Here is a 25,794-nt window from a genome sequence, read left to right as displayed (position 1 = left end):
GGTGGGGGACTAGCGATTGGAACCTCCTGAACAGCCTTAACCTGAAAATGGTAATAACGGGATGTAAGTCCAACACTCAGCGGATACCTAGTTGACATGCATAGTAAATAGTAACCAGCAGTAATAAATATGCGTACAGTCTCCTGGATATCATATAAAAAATGCAAAACTGTAAAACAAAGGAGTATCTGTACTAACCAGGACCTGGGTATAGGAATATCAAGGTCGTAAGACCTAGAGTATCGTAAATCCTTTATGCATGTCAAACATTGCATCCATCCAATATGCAGCATATAAAGTGTAGCGAACACAAGCAATAAACGCATATCCTGTATGCATGTCAAACAATGCATCCACAAAGAAAATGCAGCATATAAAGTGCATCAACCACAAGCAATAAATGCATCATGCATATGATGCCAATGACATGTCCTGGTCACCCCTGACGCTAGTCAGCCATCTCACACACAATGGTGAGACCGAGAGGGTAGGGCTGTGACAACCATGCACTCTGTCGTCATTGCTCCTGATGAGTGATCGAGTGGATTGGATGTTGTTGGAGTACACCAATCCTCCTACCCCAAATCATAAGTGGAGGAGCGGAATGCTCTGATCTCCCTGAGCCAGTCCAGAGGAGGGATCCCTACTAGCTACCACGCTACGTCACACTACCCATGAGCGGACCAATAGATCCAAACAGAGAAACCTGCTGCACACACCTTGCCTAGATAATAAAACTACTAACCCATGAGTGGTTGTGTGTGCAGACCCATGTAACTGACAATGCGCTCAACAATAATGGAGTCGACTATCGTACAAAATGCAATCATGCGAGATGGTGCATGAGACTAAGCATAGAAATATCCTGATCCTCTATACCTCCATAAAAACATATATCATATGCGTGGATCAAATAATATGATCTATGTACACATGTCAGGTATGGTATGTAACCAGTCCGGTATATCATAAAGCACGACATGTCACTACCTCCGTAACATAAATAATAAACAAGGCATGAACGCTAAACAAGTAACAAACAAATCATGCTCGGAAACAAATAGTGACATGTCGATGCAGATATAAACATATTTATTGCTACTTGCTAAAATCTACTAAACATATCAACAAGACATATCAAAATAGTTAAGTCAAGGTACCGGCCTCAAATAGAAGGTCCAATCAAGCAATCCAAAGTTGAGACACCCATCTCGAATTAGAGTCCTGCGTTAAACAATATATAAATATTTTATTTAGCTAAAATCATAAGAATTGCTAAATAAAATCCCTAAGACTAATTTAGGATAAAACCTTAATCAGCACAAACATCAATCTACCTAATTAAATCTAATGGTTAATTAGGGTTAGTTACCTAATCTCTAATCACCTATTAGATTAGAAATCCAAGCCATAATTAATCTACACATAGCCAACTAATTATAACCTTTAATTTAAAACATGATCTACCACATGTTCTAAACTAGATTCAATTCAAACATAACCCTAATTCAAATCTATCATCACAAGATTCCCACCCAACACATAATCTACAACATGTATCAACTATTAAAATAATCAAATTACACTATGATCTACAACTAAGATCAAAAACCCAATACCTTACCTTAATTCCTAGCACTGTTGCTGTTGGATGAATTTGCTGCAGGAACCAGAAAGCCCACAGAACAGCCTTTCCTGTTAGAATCCTTCGGATCAAGAAGAAAAGATCAGAATTGAACACAACAACCTATCACCAACTCATAATAAATTCATCCTATTAATCCCATTTAATCATCACATTAGGTAAGGTTAAACTCATTACCTCTGGTCGCAATAAATAATCTCAAGTCAACACCACACCGAGGCTTAATACTCAAAATAAAACTCTAGGGCAGAACACCTACCGACCAGGTCATGTCGGAGAAACCGAATACCCCTGACGATCACAGATCGAGAATTAGGGCACGACGAATAGAGAACCCAGACGGTCGACTGGTTTCTATTTGCGGAGTTGGCGCTGCTCCATGAGGGAAGAGGGAACCTAGGGCGTCTCTCTCTCAGTCGTGGCTGGCGTCTTGGGTCCGTGGTGATCGGTCGCGGTGCACAGAGAGATCGGGAGAGGAAGACAAGGGGCGGTGGGGATGGCTAGGGCACGACGTCGCTGAAGTTGCTCGGTCCGGTGGTCAGATGCGACAGTGCCGGCTGCGTCTCCGATTAGGCCTCAAGCGGGAGGGGAAGGTGATCGGGTTGGGGGAGATGGATCGCGAAGAGGAAGGGAGGTGAAGAGGGATCGGCGTCAAGTGAGGGCTCGGGCACGCGGAGAAAAGGGAAAAAAGATAAACAGAAATAAAAAGGAAAAGAAAATAAAAATTTTAACTTTTCCTCGTTTAAATGGGATAGCCTAACAGGCTTTCCTGTGTACCAATAATTACCCCCATTAAACTCGTCATACGAGCTCTGAAAAATTCTCAAAAAATTTCTTAACATTCTGGAAAATTCCCTTATGGTTATTCGCCCTTTTTTGATATTTTACATTCTCCCCCACTAAATAAAATTTGATCCCCAAATTTCATTATCTACCATCAGCAAGTACTAACAATAGATAGATAGTATAAATGTTGAACAGGAAATTAACCCACATACCTCATGTGAAAAGATGGGGGTATTGAGCTCTGATCGTATTCTCGAGTTCCCTGGTAGCCTCCTCGTTTGAATGATGCTGCCATCCGACTTTAACTAGTCGGATAGTATTTTTCCACAGCTGACGTTCTTTGAGGTCTAGAATCCATACTGGAACTTCTTCATAAGTGACGTCAGGCTGAATGGGAATTGAGATATCTATCAGCACATGTGTCGGGTCGGGTATGTATCTCCTCAGCATATATACGTGGAATACGTCATAGACGCCTGCCAGGGACGGTGGTAGTGCCAGACAATAAGCTACTACTCCAATCCTCTCCAGGATCTGGAAAGGGCCAATATATCGTGGAGCTAGCTTACCTCTGAGGCTAAATCTCTTCACCTCTTTCGTGGGTGAAACCCATAGAAAAATATGGTCGCCAGTAGAGAACTCCAGGGGTCTCGGTCTCCAATCTGCATAACTCTTCTGGCGGTCCTACGCCTCTGACATCCTCCATCTGATAGTACTGACCAACTCTACCTCCTGCTGAGCTCTATGAGGTTCCAACAGCTGGGCCTCCTCAACCTCATCCCAGAGGGTGGGTATCCGACAAGGCCTACCATACAATGCTTTAAATAGTGTCATCTGGATAGCTGAATGAAAGCTATTGTTGTAGGTGAACTCTACCAATGGCAAATAGTCCTCCCAACTGCCTCCGAAATCCAATACACAAGACCTCAGCAAGTCCTCTAGAGTCTGAATGGTCCGCTCTGACTGTCCATCTGTTTGTGGATGGAAGGTTGTACTGAAACAGAGCTGTGTGCCCAAGGCCTGCTGCAGACTCTGCCAGAACCGGGACATGATCCGTGGGTCTCTATCCGAAATAATACTCAAAGGAACACCATGTAATCTGATAATCTCCCGACAATACAGATCTGCTAATCGATCCAAGGAATCAGTCTTCTGGATCGCTAAGAAGTGTGCGGATTTGGTTAATCGATCAATGATTACCCAAATCGAGTCATGGCCTCGTCGTGTCCTAAGCAAACCCACCACAAAATCCATGGTAATGTGTTCTCATTTCCACTCACGAATAGGAATTCGCTGAAGTAATCTGGCAGGTCTCTAGTTCTCAGCCTTCACCTGCTGACAGACAATACATCTAGCTATGAATTCCGCGATGTCTTTCTTCATACCGTTCCACCAGTAGAAACGCCTCAAATCTCGATACATGCAGGTCCCTCCTCGATGGATCGTAAATCGAGAGTGATGAGCCTCCTGAAGTAGCTCCTGTAAGACCGGGTGAGACTGAGGTACGCATAATCTGTCTCGAAATATATAATACCCTCCTCATCTCGTCTGAACTCGGTCTGCTGCCCGAAAGCTATCTGGCTGACAATGCACTATAAGTGCTGATCACCTGCCTGGACCTCTCGGATCCTAGTCCTGATTGACGATTGAGCAACCATGGTAACCAACATACCCTGCTCTGTCTATCCCTGCTCCTGAAGGCCCAACTCGGAGAATCCCTGAATCAAGTCCATGACTGAAGCTCGGAAGCAAGACAAAGTCCCTCTGGACTTCCTGCTGAGTGCATCGACAACCACATTAGCTTTCCCCTGGTGGTTGCTAATGGTACAATCGTAATCCTTTTGGAACTTCAACCATCTCCTCTGTCGGAGATTGAGTTCCTACTGAGTGAAAATATATTTGAGACTCTTATGATCTGTAAGAATCTCAAAGGTAATGCCATACAGATGATGCCGCCAAATCTTCAAAGCAAATATAATGGTGGCCAACTCTAGATCATGAACTGGGTAGTTCTTCTCATGCTCCTTCAACTGTCGAGAGACATAGGAGACTACTCTGTCATGCTGTATCTGAACAGCGCCCAAACCCTGAAGAGATGCGTTAGTGTAAAGTACGAATCTAGTCCTCTTCATAAGGCAAAAACCGAACTAAAACCGACACTAATCTCCGCTTCAGCTCTTGGAAGCTGGTCTCGCAGGCTTCTACCGATGTGAACTTCAAATATAGATGTTTCCGTCCAAACATCTCTAGAAGTATGCGAAGGGGTGTACGTGATTCTCCTCGGATCATAAATAGATTAAAACATTATCAACAAAGACAATGGAAACCGATCCACCTAGGAATACCAAAATCATCGAGTCCATAAAAACATCTAGGGATTTGTAAGCCTAAATGGTAAAACCTAGAACTCATAATGCCCATACAACAGGCACACTCAACTATAAGATCCCCGACAACAAGTCTGAAATATGATCACTAGTTACAAATCACCAAAGAAATAGATCATCGAATGTGAGAGCAACGCTCCATCACAAGAAATACTACATATATGGGAGCAACGCTCTACCACCATCAATGCAACCTATATGGGAGAAGCGCTCCTCTACAAGCAATCTATAATATGTGGGAGCAACGCTCCACCACAACAATCCAAAACATATGGGTGCAACACTCCACCACAAACAATCCATAATATGTGGGAGCAATGCTCCACCACAACAATCTATAACATGTGGGAGCAACACTCTACCATAAACAATCCATAATATGTGGGAGCAATGCTCCACCACAACAATCCATAAATACCGCTGGAGCATTGGTAAGCACAGATGACATTACCAAAAACTCATAATGGTCGGAATGTGACCACCCTCGGCTGGCAATCAACAGTGGCATGATATGCTACCAAACAATCCATGCCAAGAATAATATCAAAGTCGACCATTTCCAGTACTAAAAGATCTACCATAAGTATCATGTTGCCAAAGTCTAACGGGCAACCTCTGACCTCCTGAGTGACGCCCAATGAATCACCGAACGATAAGGAGACGGTCAGTCACTACAGTCTAAGAGTAGGTAGTCTACCTATGCCCTTCATAAAGGCACAGAAAATAAAAGAATGTGAGCTACCAGTATCTATCAGCGTATCAGTGGATAATGCATAAAGTAAAATCATACCGTGGAAAATAGATCCGTCGGCCCACTGCGCATCCTCTCTGGTCATCGCATGAATATGTCCAGTCTCTAGCAGTGGTGGAGGTGGTAGTGTTGCCAAAGGTTGCGGCGCTTGAGTCTGAGCCTGCCACTGTGATGGTGCCGAGTACTAAGCCAGAGACAGATAGGTAGGTCACGACTGATACTAGACCAGTGGCTGGGGTTGTGACTAGTACTGCCCCTGAGTCAGATACTGTGGTCCCGGAAAAAAGCTCTGTGGTACTATGAGGGTACCAGAGTGCTCCTGCCCATGCATGCCATATGCAACTACTGCTGGGGGAGCTGTCTTCTGTTGGCTATGCGAAGATTGGGCTCTCCGCCCTCCTCGATAAGTTTCTAACTGACTGGGTTATCCTCCATGACCAGACATTCTGGAAGCCATATGCTGAGCTTTCAGTGAATAATCTCGGCTCAAGTGCCCGACCAGTTTACAATAATAGTAAATCGACTGTCCCATGAAGTAGGTTGTGGTGACGTGGTCTCGGACCCACATCTGGTGCAGTGAGTATCGTTGGCAGACTGTTTCCTATTCTGTTGAGAAGATTGGGAACGTCCTGATGAAGATTGTCCTGACTTCTGAGACTAACCAAAAGCCCCAGAGGTACCCTGACCTGGCCGACTGCGACCACTCTATTGTTGTCCGATCGCTTGTGCCTGCTGGATCTACCCTGATGTCTGACCCATCTGTTGGTTGCTACTCGGAAAACCCAATGGATCCACTGTACAAAAATTTTGTACGTGATCTGAACCTTTCCTAACTACCATGTGTTCTTTTAAGTTAAACTTGTATCTCCTGCGGAACTTAACACGTTTGATTCCAAGTTTAACTTATATGTTCTTTTAGGTTTAGATTTGGATCTCCTGCGGAACTTAACACGTTTGATCCAAATCACCTAGGTTATAAATTCAATTAAATATTAGTTTCCAAAATTGTCTTCCAGTGCTGCATGGCAAGGCCCTTGGCCTTCTTGGATATGGGAGCAACCACCACCGACTAAACAAAGCCTTTTAAGGAAAGTTAATATTTAATTTCCTTATATAACTCTAGGTTAACCAAAAGGAACAATAAAATCACAAGGAAAAAAGAAAAAGAACACAACATTGAAATTAAATTTGAAAAACAAGAATCGAATGCCTCTTGTATTTGGTATTTATACAAAGAAAAATTTACTAGTATGATGCGGAAATTAAATACTAGTTATACCTCTTCCTTGTCTGCTAAAAACCTCGAGATCTTCTGCCGTATCCCTCGCCTCCTCTTGGGCGACGATCCTCCAAGACGAACACCACCCGGAAAGCTTCTCCTCCTTCTCTAGAATTCGACCACCACCACCACAAAGGAGCAAAAGAGAGCAAAGGGAAGAGAGGGAGAGGGGCCGGCCACTTGATGATCTCCAACAACACAATATCAATTGTTATGTTTTTCAAGGCCTCCCCTTCCCCCCTTTTTATATTAGTTTCCCAACGGAAAATTATGGAAAGAGTTTTATAAAAAATTAGGCTCATTCCTATTTCCTTTTAATTTTTTTCTTTTTCTTTCCTTTTAATTAATCAATCCTAGATTGATTTATTAATTAAACAACTATTTGTTGATGTTTAATTATTTGACCGGCCCCTTGCTTGGGCACCAAGTAAGGTGGCCGGCCACTTATTAAAAGGGAAAGAAAGAAAAAATTTTTTTTTATAAAGTTTAAAAGAAGAAAACTTCTAATAAAATTTTACAAACTCTCTTTTTTTTCTAATGTGGATATTAAAAGGAAAGTTTTAAAATTTAAAACCAAGTTTTAAAATTTAAAACATCACTAATAATATTTCTTTTTAAAAGAAAGTTTTATAAATTTTACAACTCTCTTTTAAAACCTTTTGGCCTAATTTAAATTAGAAAAATTTTATAAATTTTTAAAATCTCTCTTTTTACAAATTGTAAATATCTGAGGAAATTTAAAAATTCAAAACCAACCTTCCTAATTTAAATATTGCGGCCGGCCCACTTGCCCAAGGAAAGGGCCGACCACTTCTAGAGAATATGTGGCCGGCCATTGCTTGGTCACCAAGCAATGAACCGGCCCCTTCTTCGACACCAAGATAGTCTTTTCTTTGGATGGACTTGAGGCTTTATTGAGGCTACAACAGGGACCTAGAGGAGAAATTTGTTTTGCCCTTCCGTTGAGCTCGAGTATCCCGTGCTCACCCCAAACACACAACTCAAGTTCATCGATAATAACTCATTCCACTAGAGAGTTATTACCGCACTACCGCATCAATCCCAAATTACATTATGGGCTCCTTCTTATCATGAGTGAGTTAGTCTCCCTGTGTTTAAGATTACGAATGCCCACTAATTAAGTGAGTTACTGACAACTCATTTAATTAATATCTAGCTCCAAGAGTAGTACCACCCAACTTTATTGTCATGTTGGACTAGGTCCACCTGCAGGGTTTAACATGGCAATCCTTATAAGCTCCTCTTGGGGACATTCTCAACCTAGATAACTAGGACACAGATTCCTTCTATAATCAACAACACATACTATAAGTAATATCATTTTCCAACTTATCGGCCATATTGATTTATCGAGCTAAACTTCACCCTTTGATAAGTCAAAGAAATAAATATTAAATATACATGCTTGTTATTATATTAGGATTAAGAGCACACACTTCCATAATAACTAAGGTCTAATTCTTTTACTAAGTCTGTACAAAAAGAACTTACCTAAATGATCCTACTCAATACACTTAAAGTGTATCAGTGTAATTTATTAGTCAAGATAAACTAATACTTAATTACACTACGTCAATTCTGATGGTTTGTTCCTTTCCATCTTAGTCATGAGCAACTGTTTATAATTTATAGAGAACCGACAACATGATCTTCTAAGTGTGACTCCACACTCCATGTTATCTACTATATAAATTAATTGAACAATTACATTTAACAAATAAATGTAAACATTTGACCAATGTGATTCTTTATTTCAAAATAAATGTGTACAAAAGCTAAACTTTTAAGTATACACTCCAACACCATCTTCTTCCTTTTCCTGTCCATAAACGCTCTCTGCTGAGCTGACTCAATCATGAGGGCTCTGTCCAACGTCTCTAAATAAGATGAACTCCTAAAACCAGCAAGCTTTACTTGCAGATGTCCATCTAGTCCCTGGATAAACTGAAGCATGTGGGAACTGTCCTCAGCAACTAATTCTGGACAAAACCTGGCCAATCGATTAAACTCAGCATTGTACTCTGTTATGGTGCGATTGTTCTGCCAAAGGTTCAAAAAAATCCTGTCGGCGAGTCGTCTGATATGCCCGTGAAAAATACCGTCTCTCGAAAGCCTCCCTGAATCTCGCCCAGGTGATATTCGGCTCGCCTATGATGGAATGCTGCGTATCCCACTAGATATCAGCCTCATCTCGTAAATGGAAAGCAACCAGATCCACTTTCTCCCACTCAGAACAAACCATGTCGAAGAATGTCTACTCCATAGTCTCTATCAAGGAATGGGCCACACTCGGATCGGTCTCTCCACGGAATAGTGTGAATCGACTCTTCATCGACTCTGCCAAAGCTGGGATCCAAGCTCGTGCCGCAACTATATCAGTGTGATGAGTAGGGACGACTGCAGGAACTGGAGGAACCACTGGAGCTGGTACAACTGGTGGTACCACTGCATAGATGGGGGGGGGGGTACTCCCGGTGTTGCTGCATAAACTGGGGCAGGTGCCGCTGGTGGCACTGCAGGGTCAGCATAGGTGCCCGCAACTGGAGGTACGATGGGTGGTACCGAATGTGGAGCAACTGCTGCTACGGGGTGCCGGGTGAGCAGTAGGAACCGGTGGCGGAGGTGCCTGATACGTAGTGGCCTCGACCGGAGTAGGTGTCGGTTGTGCCGGTGGTACCGCTGGTAGTACCGTAAATACGGTAGGGGTGGGTACAACGGGTGCAGTCGAGGTAGGTACTTCTAAAGGAGTAATTAGGTCTGAGAGCCCAATGCGTCCGCAGTATCATGAGTCTGTCCCTGACTGACAGGCTCAAACCCAGTAGAGATCTCTGGCGAGTTTGTTGCCAGAGATTCCAAAGTCCTCTTACGTGGCCGTCCAGCACCACGTCTCGCAGCTACTCGTGTAGATCTCCTTATATATGTTAAGTTATAACACAAATATCACTACAAGTATAAAAAAATTATAAAATTACCTTTATACCTATTTGCAGTCTAGAGGTGTTCCATCGTTGTCCAGTACCCAAATTTGACCTCAAATTTTCGAACGAGTAAATCGACGGAACCCCGTACAAATCAGCAAATAAGTACCCAAGTTTACTGGCAAACTTGGGCTAACCCTAAAATCCAGAACACCAAAAGCAAGTATCATAAGCCACTCTGATACCAAATAAATTGATATCATATAAATTTCTAAAATCCAACACACGAAAATCAAACAACTATCGTCAACTTGGCTTTGATACTAAAAATATTGTCACGCCCTAGGTAGTCCCTACCAGAAGAAATTTCGGCAGCATCTCCCTTGTACTGCTGACAATATGAAACTTTACAACATCAATCCAGATACCTCGGCCAACACGATCGGAAACATATGTATAACATAAAAGTACAATAAGCAAGCATCCACGCAGTTTAATAGTAACAACTAAACTAAAGGAAATATAAGGAAATCACCGCAAAAATCCTACTCAACTACACACATTAAACACAAAATCCATATCCTACTCAACTACACCCATAAAATACAAAATTGATATCCTACTCAACTACACCCATAAAACACAAAATTCCAGCATACATCCAAATGAAAACCCATCGATAAATAACAAAACGTATAAGATCCAAATGCCAAAAGCTACAAGTATGAAAACATAGTCTAACATAATAAGAAAATTGAAATGTGCAAACTCGTCGCGACGCGCAGTGGTGGGGGACTAGCACTGGGGGACTATCATAAATAATAAATAGGGCATGAACGCTAAACAAGTAACAAACAAATCATGCTCGAAAAGAAATATTGACATGCCGATGTAGATATAAACATATTTATTGCTACTTGCTAAAATATACTAAACATATCAACAATACATATCAAAATAGATAGGTCGAGGTACCCGCCTCAAATAGAAGGTCCAATCAAGCAATCCAAAGTTGAGACACCCGTCTCGAATCAGAGTCCTGCGTCAAACAATATATAAATATTTTCTTTAGCTAAAATCATAATTATTGCTAAATAAAATCCCTAAGACTAATTTAGGGTAAAACCCTAATCAGCACAAACATCAATCTATCTAATTAAATCTAATGGTTAATTGGGGTTAGTTACCTAATCCCTAATCACCTATTAGATTAGAAATCCAAGCCTAAATTAATCTACACATAGCCAACTAATTATAACCTTTAATTTGAAATATGATCTACCACATGTTCTTAACTAGATTCAATTCAAACATAACCCTAATTCAAATCTATCATCACAAGATTCCCACCCAACACATAATCTACAACATGTATCAACTATTAAAATAATCAAATTACACTATGATCTACAACTAAGATCAAAAACCCAATACGTTACCTTAATTCCTAGCACTGTTGCTGCTGGATGGATTTGCTACTGGAACCAGAAAGTCCATAGAACATCCTTTCCTATTAGAATCCTTCGGATTAAGAAGAAAAGATTAGAATTGAACACAACAACCTATCACCAACTCATACTAAATTCATCCTATTAATCCCATTTAATCATCACATTAGGTAAGGTTAAACTCATTACCTCTGGTGGCAATAGAGCTCGGTGTGTAAGAGTAGTGGGTACTGGTGGCCGCTAAAAATATCGACTACTCCTATAATCCAGCGATGTTAGCTACAAGACATCGGCAATGGGATGGCTGAAACCGATGGAAACCTCTGCCTTCCAAAAATAATCTCAAGTCAACACCACATCGAGGCTAAATACTCAAAACAAAACTCTAGGGCAGAACACCTACCGACCAAGTCACGTCGAAGAAATTGAATACCCCCGACGATCACGGATCGAGAATTAGGGCACGGTGAACAGAGAACCCAGACGATCGGCAAGCTTCGATTTGCGGCGTCGGCGCTGCTCGGTGCGGGAAGAGGGCACCTAGGGCGTCTCTCTCTCAGTCGTGGCTGTCGTCTTCGGTCTGTGGTGGTTGATCGCGGTGCACAGAGAGATCGACAGAGGAAGACAAGGGGTGGCGAGGATGGCTAGGGCACGACGTCGGTGAAGTTGCCCGATCCGGTGGTCAGATGCGACAACGTCGACTGCGTCTCCGATCAGGCCTCAAACGGGAGGGGAAGGTGATCGGGTTGGGGGAGATGGATCGTGAATAGGAAGGGAGGTGAAGAGGGATCGACGTCGGGTGAGGGCTCGGGCATGTGGAGAAAAGGGAAAAAGAGAAACGGAAATAAAAAGGAAAAGAAAATAAAAATTTTAACTTTTTCTCGATTAAATGGGATAGCCTAACAGGCTTTCTTGTGTCCCAATAATTGCCCCCGTTAAACTCTAATAGGAGCTCCAAAAAATTCTTAGAAAATTTTTAAAAATTTCTGAAAATTGACTTATGGTTATTCGCCCTTTTTCGATATTTTACAACAGTGATGGAAGAGGCCATAATAGTTAGAAAATTATTTTTTCATATTTATTGCTTTTTATTTACTGTGATGTGTGTGTGTGCATGTGATGTGTGCTTGCATGATAAAATGTTCATCTTAAAAAAACTAAGTGGGAGAGGGATTAGTAAATAAATTTCATCGTCTCCATTACTGGTTTGTATGTGATGCAAACAAACTTGCGTGTTTCCTCTGAGTGCCTCCCTCCACAAAGGATGAGTTTGTTTGCAGATCACTAGATCAAACTTCCTAAATGGATGATTATAGGAAATTACTTAGGAGCGTGTGATCTTCTCCAACTGAAGGGGCACAATCCTATTTAATGGACTAAGTATCAACTAATGGTATAAACTTGGGCGCATTTAATAGTATCCTCCCCAACGGAATCACTGCTATTATTTGTGTGACCAAAAGAATATTAACTATTATTTATCATAAAGCTAGGTAAAACCCCCTCTTACAAATGTCTGAATTAGTATACGTCCACACTAACGTGGCATACAACATTTACAGTATTTGAGGTAATTTTATTTGTCATAAAGTTAGGTTGACAAAATAAAATGGGTAAAACCTCCTCTTACAAACAATTCAATTTGTATACGTCCACACTAACGTGGCATACAAAATTCATGGTGTTTGAGGTAATTTAAGGTTGACAAGATAATTAATGGATAAGACCCTCCTCTTACAAATGTTTGAATTTGTATACGTCCACACTAACGTGGCATATAAAATTCATGGTATTTGAGGTGTTGGTGAATTTAAATGATATTGTTTTGAGGAATCAATATTATTTTAAATTCAAAAGTTTTGACCAAATATTTGATTGAATATAGACTAACTATTAATTTTATTTGTCATAAAGTTAGGATGACAAGATAATAAAATTAATGATTGAAATTGTATACATCCACACTATTGTGACATACAAAATTCACGGTGTTTGAGGTGTTGGTCTTAACCAAATATTTTTGTGATTCTTAAGATTTCAAATGTTTTTCAATTCCCTGGCTGTTATACTAAAGAATAGACTTAGCAGTCCCAATTATAATGATTGCAAACAAAACTTGGACACTAAGGTGGATTGTCCTCTCAGAACTGAGAACAATAAAGGTGTATTTTATTCATTAGTTATTGAAACATATTTAGTGGTGTTATCTACCGGTACCTGGTGTGTAGATACGGGAGCCACTGATCATGTCTGCAATTCATTGCAGGGGTTCCAGGAAACCCGATAACTATATGAAGGGGAAATCACAGTCTACATGGGCACTGCTACAAAAGTAGCAGTTGTTGCAGTGGGAGATGTTTATCCTCTGATAGGAATAAAACATGGATTTTGAGAAATGGTCTTTACGTACCAAGTTTAGAAAGAACTTGATTTCAGTTTCTAAACTATTCAAAAAACTTGATATTCTATCTCTTTTGATAACAAAGTTGTTATAAAGAAAAATAAGGAAGTTATCTGTTCTGGTACATTGGTTGGAAATTTATATAAATCCAATAACTCCCACGATACAACAAATAAAGATTAATAACACATCTTCTAACTCTAATAAGAGAAAGCAACCTTCAGAAATAAACCAATCATATCTTTGACATCTAAGGTTAGGTCATATTAACTTGAGTAGGATTCAAAGGGTAATAGCCGATGAACTTTTGGGTTCATTGGTGTTGTAAAACTTTCCAACCTGCGAGTCTTACTTGAAAGGAAAAATGACCAAGAGGCCTTTTAAGACTAAGGGGTATAGAGCTAAAGATGTGTTGGAATTATTCTGATTTGTGTGGACCTATGACTATCTAGGCAAGTGGTAGTTTCGAATATTTCATCTCTTTTATGGACGATTATTCGAGATACGGGTACATTTACTAGATGCACCACAAGTCTGAGTGCTTTGATAAGTTCAAAGAGTACAATACTAATGTCGAGAAATGTCATGGTAAAAGTATCAAGCCACTATGGTCTGATCCTAGTGGCGAGTATCTCTTAGGAGTGTTTAGGAGTTACTTATAAGAGGTCGGAATTCAATCCCAACTGTCTACACCGGGTACACCCCAACAGAATGGTATGACAGAACGAAGGAACATAACTCTTATGGAAATGGTTAGATCATTGATGAGTTATTAAGAATTACCAAATTCGTTTTGAGGATATGCTCTGGAAACAACAGTGTACATTCTGATTATAATACCTTCTAAATCAGTACCCTCTACTCCCATAGAATTGTGGAATAGGCGTAAGCCTAGTCTGAAGCATATTCGGATTTGGGTAGTCCAGCACATATGTTAAAGGGAGACACTGATAAGTTGGAATCACGTACAGAAGTTTGCTTGTTTGTGGGTCATCCTAAAAGAACGAAAGGTGATTTATTTTATAGTCCTAAAGATCAGAAGGTCATTGTTAGCACCAATGTATGATTTTTAGAAGAGGACTATGTAATAAACCACAAGCCCATGAGTAAAATTATTTTTAAGAAAATAATAAAGGACATGTCTAATCTAGTACCAATGGTATAAGATGAGATACCACAAGAAACTGCAACACATGTCACAAATGATGCATAATTACAGACAATGCCTCGTCGTAGTGGGAGGGTTGTGAGGCAACCTAAAAATTCATGTTTTTGGGAGAGTCTTCGGACTTGTTCCCTGGTGAACATGAACCTGATCCCCGAACATATGAGGAAGCGCTCCAAGATAAAGATGCAGCATCTTGGCAAAGAGTAATGAATACAGAAATAGAATCTATGTATTCTAATAAAGTCTGAGAGCTTGTAGAACCACCAAATGGTGTAAAAGCCATTGAGTGTAAATAGGTCTACAATATAAAAAGGGGGACAGACAGGAAGGTGGAAACTTTCAAAATAAGGCTTGTTAAAAAAGGATATCCATTATGAGGAAACCTTTTCACCGGTCACCATGCTTAAGTCTATCCAAATTCTTTTATCTATTGCTACTCATATGGATTATGAGAATTGACAAATGGATGTCAAGGCAGCTTTCCTTAATGGAAGTCTTGAAGAAAATATCCATATGTAGCAACCAGAGGGGTTTATTGCAAAGGACAAAGAGCATCTAGTATGTAAGCTCAATCGGTCTATTTATGGACTAAAGCAAGCTTCAAGGTCTTGGAACATCCAGTTTAATGAAGTAATCCAGTCGTATGGATTTATTCAGTGTCTGAATGAGTCTTGTGTAAAAGAAGAAGTGTGATGGAAACGTGGTGGTATTTCTTGTACTATACGTAGATGACATTTTGTTAGTTGGAAACAATATCAAAGTGTTTTTGGAAGTAAGGGTATGGTTGTCCAAGCAATTCGATATGAAGGACTTGGGAGAATGCGCAAATATTCTCGGGATCAAGGTAATAAGGGATCGCAAGAAAATAATGTTGTGCTTATCCCAAGCTTTATATATCGATACGATCCTAGCTCGTTTTAGCATGCAAGACTCCAAGAAAGGGTTTCTACCTTTTAGGCATGGTGTATCTTTATCTAAAGAGATGTCTCCGAAGACATCAAAAGAGATAGAAGATATGAAGGCAGTTCCTTATGTTTCAGCTGTAGGAAGCCTAATGCATGCTATGTTATGCACGAGACTGGATATCTATTTTGCCATGGGCATGGTTAGCAGATATCAAAGTAATCCAAGACAAGGACATTGGACTACCGTAAAGCATAGAGATTACATGCTAGTTTACCAAGCAGATGATTTGATCCCTGTGGGTTATACGAATTTTGACTTCTAATCATATAGGGGCAATAGTAAGTCGACCTTGGGGGTTTGTGTTTACTTTAGGAGGTAAAGCCATAACAATGGAGGAGTGATAAGCATAGATACTTTTTAGACTCCACCATGGAAGCTGAGTATGTGGCAGCCTCTGAGTCAACCATAGAAGCTGTATGGCTCAAAAACTTCATGATGGATTTAGATGTGATTCCTGGTTTACTCAAAAATTATTATAGTGTATTGTGATAATAAGTAGTGCAGTAGCAAACTCGAAGGAACGACGAGCCCATAAGGCAAGTAAATATATAGAGCACAAGTACCACCCAATACGAGACATCATATAACGATGAGAAGTTGTAGCCGCCTATATTGCATCAGATGATAACCTGAGAGATCCTTTCACTAAGGCCCTTAAGGCAAGAGCTTTTGATGGGCATGTTCAAGGGTTGGGAATCAGATGTATGGCAAGGTATATGGCAACATAGTCTTTTATTATAAGTGGAAGATTGTTAAAGTGTATACTAAAAGTCTAGCTTTTTTTATAAATATTTAAGAATCACATTGGTTAAATGTCTACATTTATGAGAAGTTTAGTTGTTCATTGAATTTATATTGAAGATAACATGGTGTGAGGAGACACACAGAAGTTCATGTTATCAGTTCCTTATAAATTATAAACAGTTGTTCACAACCAAGATGGAATGAGACAAACCATTGGAGTTGTTATAGTGTCATTAGGTATTAGTTTATCTTGACTAATAAATTACACTAGTACACTATGAATGTATTAAGCAGGACCATTTGAGATAGTATTTTTTTATACTGACTATATAAAAGAGCAATACCTCTGTTATTATGGAAGTGTGTACTCTTAATCATGATATAATAACAAACACATATACTTAATATTTATTTATTTGATTTATCAAAGGGTGTGATTTAGCTCGTTAAATCAATAGGGTCGATAAGTTAGGAAATTATATTATTTATACGGTGTGTTGTTGATTATAGAATGAAACTGTGTCCTAGTAATCTAGGTTGATGATGTCCCCTTGAGGAGCTCATAAGGAATGTCATGTGAACCCTACAGGTGGACCTAGTCCGGCATGACAATGAAGTTGAGTGGTACTACTCTTGGAGCTAGATATTAATTAAGTTAGATGTCAGTGACTTATTTAATTAATGGGCATTTGATATCTTAAACACAGGGAGACTAACACACTCATGATAAGAAATAGCTCATATATTAGTATGAGATTGGTGCGGTAGTACAATAATAACTCTGTAGTGAAATGAGATATTATTGATGAACTTGAGTTGGGTATTCGGGGTGAATACGGGAAGCTCAAGCTCATCGGGAGACCAAAACCAATTCCTCCTTTCGGTCCCTATTGTAGCCTCTTATTTATAAAGTCTTATATCCACCCAAACCCAACTTCTTACCCACCTTAAGGTGGTCGTCCAAGCCAAGCTTGGAGCCCAAGCTAGGGCTAGCCAAACCAAGGTTAAATAGGTGGTCGGCTACATTAAATTCAAAAGGAAGTTTTATTTTGTAAAATCTTTCCTTTTATAGAGATTCATTAAAAGAATTTGAAAGGATAATTTTAATATAAGACTTCCCTTTTTTAGATTGGTTATAAAAGGAAGTTTTTATTTTGTTTAAAACTTTCCTTTTATGTTGGTTTTAAAAGAGAGTTTTAAATTTTTTAAATCTTTCCTTTTATAGCTTTCTACAAAGAATAAAAGAGAGATTTGAAATCTTTCCTTATTTGTAGTTATCTATAATGTGAAAGAAAGATTTTAATTTTTTGATAAAACTTTTCTTTCTTGAACCCATGTTTTATTTTAAATCTTATCTTTTGAAGATATTGATAAAAGGATTTAAAAGAGAGAGATTTTAATTTATAAAACATTCCTTTTAGAACTATCCACAAAAGGGATTTTTAAAAGAGAGATTTTAATTTTTGTTTAAAATCTTTCCTTTCTTGGAGAACAAGCATGTGGCCGGCCATGACAAGAAGAAAAGGAAGTTTTAATTTTTTTGTTTTAAAACTTTCCTTTTTAGTCATTGACAAGGAATATAAGGAAGTTTTAATTATGTTTAAAACTTTACTTATTTTCCAAGACTAAGGAATATAAAAGAGAGGGTAGAGGTGCCTAACCTCACAACAAGAATACATCTTCTATTCCTCTCCTCTCTTCCTTGGTGGTGGCCGACCCTTACTCTTTCTCTCTTCTCCTTTTTTTTCCCTCTTCGTGGCCGTCGACATACTGGTGTGGAGATCCATTGATGTCTGGTTGCTTGACGGAGAAGAAAAAGAGAAGGAGGTTCTCTTGTCTAGCATCCCTTAGAGGAAAGTTGGTGGCCGAACTTCATCATCTCTTGGAGAAAGTGTTGATATTCCGCAAGTGTATGGAAATGTCATAAGTAATAATAAAAGATATCGTATCCACAGAGACTGGTATAAGCACTAAAGATATCTCAACTCGAATTAGCTAAATAACAAATCAATGGATTGACAAAAGCAAAGTAAAACTATGCAAAGTAGAACATAGAAACTAAAGAATAAGAAACAAGAATAAGGGCTATGATAAAGGTATGTTCTAGGAGTTTTGGTTTCATTGTAAGATTATTTAATGTAAATGATCTACCAAATTTTATTCTTCAATTTTTCATCGTTTATAGGAGGTTGTCGGTTCCCTCTTGCAATAGACAACCGGCCTAGGACTGAAATCTATACCTAAATGTGATCAATTAGGAATGAGTCTATGTTGTCCTTACACGGGCTTGCTTGTCATGTACGCCCCTCAAAAAATCAATATAAGAATTCATCTCTCCTCAACCGCATCAAGATATAAGATATGAACATATACAATTTATACTACCCCCTTGAATAACCCTATTTCACCCTCAAGATCATCTCTCAAACGTCCTTACACGGGCTTGTTCCTGTCTTGAATGTCCCTTGGAAAATCGGATGGGAAATAATCTCTAAAAGATCCATAAGGTATTCAAATATTCAATCAAGATTAGGCATTAGGTCCAAATCACAACATTCCACACAAGATCAAAGGGATACAAAACAGGACAAAATCATTGAAATAGGAAATTGGCAAATCCACAAGAGTTTTATATCAAATCTTCATTAGAAATACTCCCTCCATCCTAGAACAAGAGATCTAATCTATAGAACAAGGAAAGAAATCCAAAGATAAGAAGAATACAAGTATCTTGATCCCAAATCCAAGAAAGAAAGGGAAGAAAAGCTTATCTACGATGAAGAACCGTCTTCGGATCGAATCCTTGTTCCTCGGAGTTGAAACAGATCTGCCCTTAGATCGCCAAAAATCCCTCCAAGAAGGTGGAGGAACACCCTAAAACTCCTCCCCTAAAAGAGAGAAGATCCTCTTTCAAATGAGGAATAAACCCTTATATAGGGCAAGGGTCTAGGCGCCACACGACCCTGAGACACGGCCATGTGAAGCTCACACAGCCTGTGCCACTCCCTTCTCTGCCTGTCTCACACGGTCATGTTTGGGACACGACCGTGGCTTGCTCTGCCACTGCTCCCCTTGCACGGCCATGTAGATCTACAAGGCCTGCACTGCCTCTAGCTCTGGAGCTCCTGCACGGTCGTGTGGTGCACACGGCCAGAGCGTTCTTGGCCTCTAGAAATGTTGCACGGATAAGTAGATCTACACGGCCGAGCACTGCTTCAATTCTAGAGAGCTTGCAAGGTCGTGTGGTGTACACAACCTGACTCCTTTTGGCTTCAAAACTGGGCACGGTCGTGTGAAGCTCACACGCCCATGGCCACTCCCTTTCCTGCTGCAGCCACACGAGTGGTAAACCTCACACGGCCAGGACAACCCCCCATGGTAGGGTCGTGTGGCACACAAGGATGGTACCTTCCTCCTTTGGTTTGCTTGCCTCGGACATCATTTCTTCTCCAAATTCGACTCCTATGTACAAAAAATGCACAAAAGCATATCTCCGAACAAAAAGGGTAAATACGCTAAAAGCAAAACTGAAAGTATGAAAAATGCATAGATAAAGCATATGCAAAGTATGTGAATGTGCACTACAACAAAAATATTAAAAGACAATAATCGTTAAAAACTGTTGTCGTAGGCCCTCTAAAACCGTTGTAATTGGTTGTGTTGTCAAATGTGCAGTAAAAGACAACGGTTTAAAATCGTTGTCTTTGACCATATTAGACAACAGTTATGTAACATATTTAAATTGTTGTCTTTTAATACTAAAGACAACAGTTCTGTAACAATATAAAACCGTTGTAATTGCCAATTTTGCAATAATTTTGATCACAGATATGCTTTTGACAACAAATACACTGTTGTCTTTCTTCAAAATTTAGTTTAAAACCATTGTCTTTAACTACTTTTCACAACAATTAAAAAATCATTGTCTATGTTGATTAGAAAATGCATCGCGAATAGATAAAACAATTTTTTTGCACACAAACTAGTACAACATATATATATTAATCACAAAATAGTTTTCAATATATATACAATCAGTTGTCTTTTATACATCTTGTCTCAACCAAAAACTGGTACAACATATATGTACATTCACTTAAGTTAAGTCTATAAACTTCTACAATTACTACAAGCCATCCAAACATGACCACAAGTAGTATCCAATCATGACAGCAACCACAAAAGATGAGACCACAAAATTAAGTTTATCAGACCACAACCATGCAAATTAACTTGTCCTTTTTCTGAATAGATCAAGTCAGGATCCATGTGCAACATTCTTCACGTACCGGTCCTTTTTCTGCAAACCCAGCTTTCTCCCTTTTCTAAAAAAAAAATATAGTTAAAGCCATAGAAAAAAGTAGAAACATGCATGTATAAACTGATAATCATTGCAAACTGATAATTGAAACAGATAATCTAATAAATCAGTACAAAGTAAAGTGATAATTGAAATAAACAAGCCCCAAAAGTAGAAAACTTATCAACATGTATAAACAATTATAAACTTCTTGCAGCTTTGCATCTTTTGCACAATAGAAACCAAATTGTGAAGTACATAAATTTGGACAACTCCAAATATTATTTATATTTGAAATGCATCAAACTAGTATGCTTTATTGCCAAAATTCTTGCACCAAGGCTGTAAAGGAATTGGACAAATTGGGAAATGAGGTCATTGTCACAAAATAGAAATCAAAGGATAGATTATTTGTATTGCTCAAATTCTAGTTCATAATAAAGCATTTGATCCTCTTCTCCATGATTTCAATAATTGAACTACAAATAGCATGGATTTCCTTCTCACAACTATGTAACTGTTAGGAGCATATGTGGTCAAGATACATGTCATTCAAAACATGTGAATTTTCCATTGCCCTGCCTTTTTTTTTTCTTTTTATTTTTTACTTTTCAGCATATTGCAACAGAAATGATGTCAAAATATATATTCAACACAAAGCAACGTAAAGGCTCATAGAGGAAGTTTGAAGCTAGTATTAGTAAATGGACACAAGTTTCCATCCAAAAAAAAGGTATATTACAATTTCATTAACAAAAATCTATTAATGGAACAATTTAAAGCTAAGACTGTTGGGTTTTTCGGGCCACGAAAATCGTATTTTCACGTCGCGGAAACCCCGAAAGCCCCAGCCACCGGATCCGTGCAAAGAAAAATAAAATTAAATACGAGTACGAGTTTACAAACTCTAGATCTACACTAGATAAGAGTATTACCCTCGATACGATGCCCTTCACTATCCCGCTAGTCCAACGGCTTGCCGGATCTCAAAATTGTCAACGTAGACAATTCTCTACACGTATCCACACGAACACACTAGATGGAGAAGGACCAAACAAGGTGTGCTAGCACCTAGGGTGTTCGGCCAAGATAGGAGAGGGAGAGAAAGAAGTGAGAGCTCAAGGTGGAAGAAGAAGTGAATAACCCCTTTAATGAGAAAAATGAATTCCATTCATTTTTGTGTGTGGCCGGCCACAATTGTAACTCCATTACAATTAATGTGGCCGGCCACATTAAATGGAATGGAGGTTTGTAACCTCCATAATGTGGCACACACTTAAGTAACCATGATGATGTGGAGCATCATCATTGGTCCACATCTTGCCAACTCACTAATGATGTGGCATATAGTCAAGTCAAACTTGACTCTTCCTCTTCCTCTCAAGTCAAGTCAAACTTGACTTAATCTCTCTCATGGTTGATCTAATCCAACCATTTAATTCAAGCCAATTTAATATAATGAATCTAATTCATTTAATTAAATTGATTCAATGAGTCATAATCTAAATTAGACTAATTGAACACATGAATCAACTTGAGTCCAACTCAATTAGCCCAATTAGGATTACTCTTAATCCAATTTGATTCATCAAAATAATCTAATCCACTTGGTTCATCATATGAACCTAATCTCCATCTAATTGTCCTTAGTGTGTGACCCTATAGGTTCTTGTAACGTTGGCAATGCCCCTAAACCCATTTAGGAGCATAAGTAATGAGCGGTATCTAGCAACACATCATTACTACCCAAGTTACAAGAATGTTGAGATCCAACATCACCTTGTGACTACTAATTGTGACTCCTCACAATATATGACAAGTGCCCTTCTATCCTAGACATCTAGATTGATCAATGTGAGGCATAGACCATGTCATCCTCTGATCAAACTAAATCTTGAACTCCAAGTAGACTCACTAAATCAAATGAGCTCAATATCTCATATTGACTCATTTGGGCATGGCCAAGCACTTCGTGGTCTCACTCTATCAAGAATATCGATGTCACCCCCGTCATATAGGAGGGATAGATCTCATCTACATCACTCACATCCCTCTGCATAATTCGTTACATACCCAGTAATCGCCTTTATAGTCCACCCAATTATGGGTGACGTTTGACGAAACCAAAGTACATAACTCCTTATGTAGGGATCCATCACTACAAGAAAAACGTCATTCAACAACACTCAAACGACAATGGTTTTATACCAAACCGTTGTCTTTTTTCCTTTTAACAACGGTTTTAACAAAAACTGTTGTCTTTTAGTAATTTTTTTGGCCTATGACAACAGTTTTTAAAAATCGTTGTCTATTTGTGTTTTTTTGAGGATACAACAACGGTTTTTAAAGGGTACGACAACAGTTTTTTAAAACTGTTGTCTATGTGCGCTTTTTTGGGATTACGACAATGGTTTTTAAAAACCGTTGTCTATTAAGTGTTGTTAAATGCAATTGTTTTTTCTTTCACCACTTTTTCTCCTTCGTCATTTTTCTGTTTTACGCCTTGTTTTTTTCTGTCTCTTTCCCAAAACCCTACTCTTCGCCGCCTCCTCCTCACCGCCCTCTTCGTCGCCTCCCTACTCACCACCCTCTTCGCCGCCTCCCTCATCACCACCCTCTTCACCGTCTTCTTCGCTGCCTCCCTCCTCACCTCCCTCTTCGCCTCCTCCCTCCTCGCCGCCTCAACTTTCGGCCTCGCCACCTCCTCCTCGTGGCCTCTACTTTCAGCCATCTTCACCGCCCCCTCCTCCTCAAGCCTCGACCTTTCTCGTCCTCCTCCTCCTCCTACTCCTCGTCTTCCTCTTTCTCCTCTCTCTGGGTTTGATTCGCTTCAGAAATGGCTGCATCACTCCAGTCGGCAGTGTTCCTCTCAAATCGTATTGATCCGCACAGGCGTCTCTTTGCATCCCCTGCGAGATCTCTTCCAGGTTTTTTTTCGCCTCTTTTACGAATCAGATAACTATTACTGATTTGGGATCTGAAGATATGATAATTGTTCCTTTGGCACTCAGGAACGAAAGGAAGCATCTTGGTTGTTAGATCCGATGGAAGGATCTCCGGTAGGCTCAGTGGAAGGAATTTGATCACAAATGTCGTTGCAGTTGAGTGTTGTTTCGTTCTTACTCGTCCTTGTAAATCGATACAATATGTCTCGTTATTTACTTACATTTCTGTCTCTTCTCTTGCATGGGTTAGACGAAGGCCGATACTCCTACAAGTTCCACCGACTCTAAATCTGAGTAAGTTTCTTCTCTTATGCAGTGCTGTTTCTTGACAATTGATTTTTTTTGGAAATTGCAAAGGATTTCTCATGTTGAGTTGTTATTTTCTAAATTCATTTGTGGATTGGAAGAGACGTAGGACAGGGAGTTATTACTCATTATAATCTTGGCCCAATCTAGAACATTGTGTTTATAATAGCATCCACTGTCTAGTGTTTCCATGTCCCTTTTCCTTGTTGAAACTTTTATCCAGCAGGGCGCTAGTATTTTCTAACTCATATAAACATTTATTTGTTGAAGCTTCTGCTATTGTCAGAATTCTTGTTGATTAAAATCAGTGGTATTTTGGTGCAAGTTACTCCAAGTATCTGTTGTCAGATTTATAAAGTGTTCTTATAATGTTGAAAGAAAATTTTATAATGTGGACGTAGGAAGTTTCAGAATATTTACTGAACTAGGGTGGAATATGGAATTTAATTAAATGCATCATCATGTAGAGATGCTGATAAAGTGGACATGATTAGTCAGATCAGTAGAGCTTCTGGTGTGTACAATCATTGTATGTCATATCTTAATTTGCCAACTTTATACTTATAAAATGTAAGATGGAGTATGCTCCAAAGGATGATATGTTTGCTTGTTTGTTGCTTTAGGCTTGTGAAGGGCATAAAGATACTGTTGCTTGACATTTGATTTCATCATGCCAGAAGTTTTTATTGTATGAACATGGAACATTAAAGTCCTTGAATGGCTAAGCACGCCAATGAATATTAAATTCTACAACAATTTTTGCAGTGTGATTGGTCTAATTATTTTTGGACACAACAAAAACAACTAATGATCAACTAATGCTCTTCACTCGTAAGTCCTTACTAAAATGATTAAGATATTCTAAAGTTAGATTTCAGCCTGATGAAGAATATTCTTTGTGACTGTACAATAGTGCAAGCAGAGCAATTAAATGTGCTAGTTGTTGTAAGATTTTTACTGAAAATGTGTGATAATACATATAGTTTGTCAGGAGTAGGTTTATTTGCTAAAATCACTCATTTTACAATTTAACAACATTTAGGAAGTGCATTTCTCGGTGCTCTAGCATTATATTTAGGCAAACTTATGGAATTAATTTCTATTTTTTTATCTAACAGAAGTGTTAAGTAATTATCTTTACAACCTTTTATTCTTGGACTTTCGTTTACAAAAGTATTTATCCTCTGTTGATGGTAATTTTCTTAGCAGATGAACTATCCAATCTGGCTAACCGGTCATTGTGACTACCTAGTCTTAGCGTTCATCTTTATTTTTAAATTAATAATAAAAGATTCAGTTTAAGTCTAGTCAATCAGTGTCAGTTCCAGGATTGTGGATACTATTTTTGTGCCATCATCAGACAATCTAATTCAAGTTTATGATTGCTTCCAGGGTCATTTTGATGACGTTCAAAGAGCACCTATCTTGCCATATAAACCCCCTAAGGAGACCAAAGAGATGGTAATTTTCTTGTTCTGTCTAAATTTGGCAACATTAAGATATATAAATTGAACACTTCTAAGTGTGAACAATGTCATAATGGACTTTTTAACAGGATGAAAATAAGAGTAAGAAGGGTCTTGCCGAGATATATGAGGTTCGCTGCTTCATTCATGCAAATCATTTTTATTAATCAGCTAATGCGTGATACATAGACTATGCTCTCTTCTCTCTCTCTCTCCTTTTTTTTGTAATTTAGGAAGAATATGCGCAGAAGACGGGTCTAGCT

Source organism: Zingiber officinale, chromosome 4A (assembly GCF_018446385.1).
Source record: "Zingiber officinale cultivar Zhangliang chromosome 4A, Zo_v1.1, whole genome shotgun sequence".
Classification (NCBI taxonomy): Eukaryota; Viridiplantae; Streptophyta; class Magnoliopsida; order Zingiberales; family Zingiberaceae; genus Zingiber; species Zingiber officinale.
The sequence above is the reverse complement of the archived record's forward strand: the minus strand, read 5'-3'. Positions refer to the sequence as shown.